This window comes from Rhinopithecus roxellana, chromosome 5, assembly GCF_007565055.1.
Source record: "Rhinopithecus roxellana isolate Shanxi Qingling chromosome 5, ASM756505v1, whole genome shotgun sequence".
Lineage (NCBI taxonomy): Eukaryota > Metazoa > Chordata > Mammalia > Primates > Cercopithecidae > Rhinopithecus > Rhinopithecus roxellana.
Window position 1 is genome coordinate 124,716,882 of NC_044553.1, and position 6,820 is coordinate 124,723,701.

The window sequence follows — 6,820 nt, forward strand, 5'->3', positions numbered from 1 at the left end:
TAAATATTCTGACAAATCCAGCTCACATTCACAGAGAGATACATACCGGAGTACTTAAGACAGCCTTGTTTGTAGCAGCAAGTAATAGGAAACCAACAAAGCGTCCATCAATGGAGAACGATAAATAGTCTTATGTTTGTACAATGCAATACCACACAGCAGTGAAAATGCATGAAATACAGCCACCTGTTTTCACATGGATGAATCTCACAAATATAATGTTAAGCAAAAAAGGCACACTGGATGAGTGCGGTGGCTCACACCTGCAATCCTAGCATTTTGGGAGGCAGAGGCAGACGGATCACTTGAGGTCAGGAGTTCGAGACCATCCTGGCCAACATGGCAAACCCTCATCTCTACTAAAAATACAAAAATTAGCTGGGCGCAGTGGCAGGCACCTGTAATTCCAGCTACTCAGGAGGCTGAGGCAGGAGAATCACTTGAACCCAGGAGGTGGAAGTTGCCATGAGCCAAGATCACACCACTGCACTCCAGCCTGGGCAATAGAGCAAGACTCCATCTCAAAAAAAAAAAAAAAAAAAAAAGGCACACTACAGAAAAAAATACAAGGTGATATCATTTACATAATGCTTACAGACAAAATGCAGAACTAACAGGGATAGGTATACTTATACATGTACTAAGCCATAAACAAGCACCAAACTTCAACGGTAGTTACCTCTGTGTGAAAGACAAGATGCAACTGGGGAGGGGCTCCAGCTGCAATGGTGTTATGATGCTTTAAAATATATCCACAGGCCGGGTGCAGTGGCTCACGCCTGTAATCCCAGCACTTTGGGAGGCTGAGGTGGGCAGATCACTTGAGGTCAGGAACTCGAGACCAGCCTGGCCAACACGGTGAAACCCTGTCTCTATTAAAAATACCCAAATTAGCCAGGTGTGGTGGTATGTGCCTGTAAACTCCAGCTACTCGGTAGGCTGAGGCAGGAGAATCACTTGAACTTGGGAGGCAGAGGCTGTGGGGAGCTAAGATCACATCACTGCATTCCAGCCTGGGCGACAGAGTGGTGAGACTCCAACTCAAAAAAAAAAAACCATATACATATACACACACATATATATATGTGTATGTGTGTGTGTGTATACATATGTATATGTGTGTGTGTGTGTGTGTATCTCCACAAATTCTTTGATATTCCCTTCAAAGAGTGGAACCTAATTCCTCTCTGAGTGTGGCCTAAATTTAGTGACTTGCTTCTAGTGAACAGACACAAGCAGAAATGACAGTGTATGACTAATGAGACCAGGTCATAAAAGGCACTGTGGCTTCCTCTCTACTCCCTATTTACTGTCTCTTGAATCACTCAGGCTGGGAGAAGCCGCCTGCCATGTTGTGAGGACACTCAAGCAGCTCTGTGGAAAGGTCTATATGGCAAAGAACTGGGCCCTCTTGCCAGCCAACAGCCAGGTGAAGTCGCTCTTGGAAGCAGATCCTCCTGCCCCAGTCAAGGCTTCAGGTGCCCCAGCCCACATCTTTCCCCTCCACTAGAACCACCCAGCTCAGCTGCTTCCAGATTCCTGGCCCACAGACTATGTGTGAGATAATAAATGTTTATTATTTTATACCACTAAGCTTTGGCATAATCTGTCACACAGAAATAGGTAACAAATATGGTAATATTCTCTACCTTTAGCAGCTTGGGGATACCTAGCTGTTCATCACATTATTCTTGTTACATTGTTGTGTGCTACTACCTACTGAATGTTTGTGCCTGCCCTTCTCCAAATTCACATGTTAAACCCTCATGCCCAAAGTGATGCTATTAGCAGTGGACCTTTGGGAGGTGATTAATGGGATTTATGCCTTTGTAAAAGAGACCCCAGAGAACTCTCCTGAGCCTCTCACCAAGTGAGGATGTAGTGAGAAGATGGCCTTCTAAGAACCAGGAGGCCCTCACCAGAAAGCAAATCTGTTGGCACCTTGATCTTGGACTTCCTACATCCAGAACTGTGAGAAATAAATGTCTGCTCTTTGTAAACCACCTAGTTTACTGTATTTTGTTACAGTAACCTAAAGAGACTAAAATATATGCCAATTGTTTTGTAATAAAAATTTAACCCCAAAGACTAACATAAAAATAAGAAGGGGACCGGGAGCAGAAGCTCATGCCTGTAATCTGAACACTTTGGGAGGCTGAGGCGGGTGGACCACCTGAGGTCAGGAGTTCGAGACCAGCCTGGCCAACATGGTGAAACCCTGTCTCTACTAAAAATACACAAATTAGCCAGGCATGGTGGCAAACGCATGTAATCCCAGCTACTAGAGAGGCTGAGACACAAGAACCCAGGAGGCAGAGGTGGCAGTGAGCCAAGATCACCCCACTGCACTTCAGCCTGGACAACAGAGGGAAACTCTCAAAAAAATTTTTTTAATAATTAAAATTTAAAACAGAAAGAAAAGCAGAGTGGCTAACGGTAGTGACCTGCTAAGTACAGGCTGAGAAGTAGCGCTCCTTCTCACGGAACAGGCTGAATGTTCCTACGAAACAGGCATCCGTGCAACACTCAGGAGGGCTGGGAGACAGGAAGTGACCACTCAGCACCGGCACAGGAAACGCTGTCTGTCACATTAACCAACGAGCGAGTCCTGCACCTGAATGGGATCAGCAATCGAGTTAATGTTTGTGGATGTTGGGCAGTGACAAGCAAGGATGCACAGTGGGCACATACTTCGTCCTTTTGGGCAATCGGGGAATGGCTTCTCTCCTCCAGGAGGTAGGAAACGTTGAGAAGCCTCCTCTATGGGCTGGAGAGCTGCCGGGAATTGTAACTGGGCAGGGGAAGAGGAGGCAGAAGGATTCACTGCATATGATATTAATTTTAATTAAGGAGACGTTTTTAGGCTAAACAAGCATGTGCTTGTTCCTGAGAGGCAGGGAGGGCACCACACCTCCCAGGAGGGTCTTGCTGGAATGGGGGTGTCTGGCAAGCCCAGGGCAGCCACCTGCTCTGCTGCTCCTCCCAGGTCCTGAAGCCATCAGGAAGGACTGTTCAGAAGCCAGGGCCGGCCACCAACATGTCTGTCCTTCTCTTTCTATCTCTCTCCTTCCTTCAGGTTCCAGAAAGCAGAGGTGCATTTCATTTCTTAGAACGAACCAGCTGAGCTGGTCAGACAGAGTCAACCCAATCCAGTTAAAGCAGCCAGAACCCGTTAAATCCAGCCAGAACCCATTAAATCCAGCATACCAGTCTCGAAGATCCACTGTGGAACCACTGAAGACCACTTATTTTAAATCCTTTCTAAGAGCAGAAATCCAAAATCTCAACGTGTGCTATTTCCCCCAATTTACTCAATCCAAGAAAAACAAAGTCCAAACTCCATTTTAATTGAAACAACCCCTTTTCTGGCCATGATCTGACAACAGACATCACCATAACACCTAATACACACGTCGTACGCGTGTTTTCCTTTTTGAAAAACACTCAGCCGAGGTGACAGAAGCACTTAGGCCCCCCTTTCACTACTCTCTCGCATCGGCTTGTTAGGAAAATGACCTTAAGAATCTGGACCCGATGCTGTTTGTTCTCATTATTCACTGCCCTCTGGCTGGTAGACAAAAAGGGCAAAGCGTGAAAGGGTGTCTAGGGCGCTGGAGCCTGATCTGAAAGCATCGTGTGCCCTGGCCCGGCACGTGCTCGGCCCGTGCCCCTGCAGTGCAGCCACAGCCACAGCAGCCGGGCTCAGCCTCAGGGCCTCCCAGAGCCCCGCCTCCTCCTCTTCTCCCAGCCAGTTAGAGCCTGGCTCAGACAGACACAAGCCTGAAGGGTATGACACCACCAAACCTTCCTGCCACAGCCACCCCAAGCTCAGCCTCAGAATCCAATGTGTGCAGACTGGACAGAGGCCAGTTCAACCACTGAGGCATAGGGAGCACCGATCCAAGCCGCTCTGCATCCCAGGCAGCTCCCCTAACCTCCAGAGATGGCAGTGGAGGGAGAGAGAGACAGAGAGAGAGAGACACAGCAGCTCCTCCAACCCCCAGAGATGGCAATGGAGGGAGACAGAGAGACCGAGAGACCCTGCCTCTATCCTAATGAACAATAACCACAGTGCACCCCTCCACTGGTCTGAGTTGCAAACAGGACCAGGAAGGATCCTGGCACTTGGGAGGAAACCACAGCAGAGAGACTGAGTCAGGGGGCAGGAGGCTGATGCTGGCTCAGGACTGGGTGGCTCTGTGACACTGACCAGGCCAGGTCTCTCCAACCCACTCTGACAGTAACTTGGAGGATTCTCCCACACTGCGAGGTGGGTGGGTGGGGTCCATGAGCAGACAGTGCTTCTGGAGGCCACCTTGTTCACCACACTACATGCCTTGGGAGCTTCAGCATGCCACACCAGCCTCAAAGAGAAAAGTCAAATTTGAATTAGGGGTTTTTCAGTATGCTGGAAGAGACTCTAGAAAATAATGTATTGGCAAACGCCGAAAAGAAACACAAAATTATCACACGTGGACCCAAAACTGAGTATCAGAACAGGACCCTGGTGTCCTCCTTGTCAAAACCAAAACCAATTACTCTCCTGTCACACACATGCCACAAATACATGTCTTCTCATCTGGAAAATGAAGGCAAGGAAATGAATTTCATTTTCAAAATCAGGCTCTACTCAGGCAAGGACCACCCTGCATGACGCCTCCCCAACGTGGTGGCTCAGTGAAGCACCAGGGAGGCGGCAGCTGGGCTAGAGGTGTTCACGGAAATGTTTACACCTTCCCAACCTCAGAATTCATGCACGTGACCCAAGCCCACTGAACAAGGAAGATAGTGATGCCTCTCCAGCGTCTGCACCAGGGGATCCCCAGCCAATTTGGTCAGTAGGGACATGGGTGGGCAATAGGCAGTGACTTCCTGTTTCACCAAGTTACCTTCCACCCTGACACACTTGTGACCTCCATAGGTGCCAGGACCTCAACCCAAATGCAAGGTTACCTTTGGTTTTAATTATGCATTTATTTCATTTCTACACAGACATCACAACAACCTGGGGTCATCGTGGAAGCTGGCCCATTACTGCGGTCTCTAATTCGGCTTCTATAGAGCAAGCCGGACATCAGCACCAGCCCTGTAGGCAGCCATGCCAGGCCCCCCAAGCTTGGGAAAGACACTTGCGCTGAAGACATCATCAACGTGTCCTTGAATTGATCATGCTGGTCCAATGTCTCTTTCTAGTCTTGCTTTGTCATGACAAATTGCTATTTTATTTTCTTCAGGTCCATCCTTATCAATTTATTTTCCAATGACTAGACTTTAAATAGAATATGAGGACTTTGAGGATCAAATATAAATCCTCCATTGCCAAAGCAGAAATATATACCATCAGAGTATCTTCCCTGAACCAACCTTAGGATGAAGCTGATATAATACAAAGGAGGAATGAGGGAAGGAAACTGGACCCATGATAAAAAAAAGTCAAGCTGCTAGATCAAGCCCTGCCTGCGACCAGATATTCTGGACTTTCCAATTACATCAGAAAAAGTTTATGTCACCATAGGATGGGTACACTTCGTTACATCAAATGTCTTAATGGATAAGGAAACAGCCCAGTGAGATAACCTGACTTTATTAGCACAGAGGGCAGCAAAATTAAAGCCTAGTGACACTGCACTAAGTCCTGCCTTGTGTATGTTGGGCTGAGTTCAATGTGGCTTAAAACAAACACAAAATCATTAACTCTTTATAAGTGCGTAGGGGGAAGGTCCACTTTTCCTTTTTTTTTTTTTTTTTTTTTTTTTTTTTTACTAATTTCAACTTTTATTTTACATTCAGAGGGTCCATGTGCAGGTTTGTTACCTGGGTATATTGTGTGATGCTCAGGTTTGGGGTGTGATTAATCCTGTCATCCAGGTACCAAGCACCAATAGTTAGTTTTCAACCCTTGCCCCACTGTCACCCTCTGTCCTCTAGTAGTCCTTGGTGTCTACTATTGCCATCTTTATGAGTACTCAACGTTTGACTTCCACTTATAAGTGAGAACATGTGGTATTTGGTTTTCTGTTCCTGTGTTAATTTGCTTAGGATAATGGCCTTCAGCTGCATCCATGTTGCTGTAAAGGACATGACTTTGTTCTTTTTTATGGCTATATAGTATTCCATGGTATATATGTACCACAATTTCTTTATCTAGTCCACTGCTGATGGGCACCGAGACTGATTATGTGTCTTGCCCTTGTGAATACCACAGTGATGAAGATACGAGTGCATGTGTCTTTTTGGTAGAATGATTTATTTTCTTTTGGAAATATACCCAGGAATGGGATTGCTGGGTCAAGTGTAGCTCTGTTTTAAGTCCTTTGAGAAGTCTCCAAACTGCTTTCCACAGTGGCTGAATAATTTACATTCCTACCAACAGTGTATAAGAGTTCCCTTTTCTGGCCAGGCATGGTGGCTCACGCCTGTAATCCCCGCACTTTGGGAGGCCGAGGCGGGTTGATCATGAGGTCAGGAGATCGAGACCATCCTGGCTAACACAGTGAAACCCCTGTCTCTAATAAAAATACAAACAATTAGCCGGGCATGGTGGGTGCCTGTAGTCCCAGCTACTCGGAAGGCTGAGGTAGGAGAATGGCATGAACCCAGGAGGTGGAGCTTGCAGTCAGCCGAGATTCCACCACTGCACTCCAGCCTGGGCGACAGAGCAAGACTCTGTCTCAAAAAAAAAAAAAAAAAAGAGCTCCCTTTTCCCCGGAGCCTTGCCAGCAACTGTTATTTTTTCACTTTTGAATAATAGCCATTCTGACTGGTATGAGATGGAATCTCACTGTGGTAGTGATTTGCATTCTTCTGATGATTAGTGATG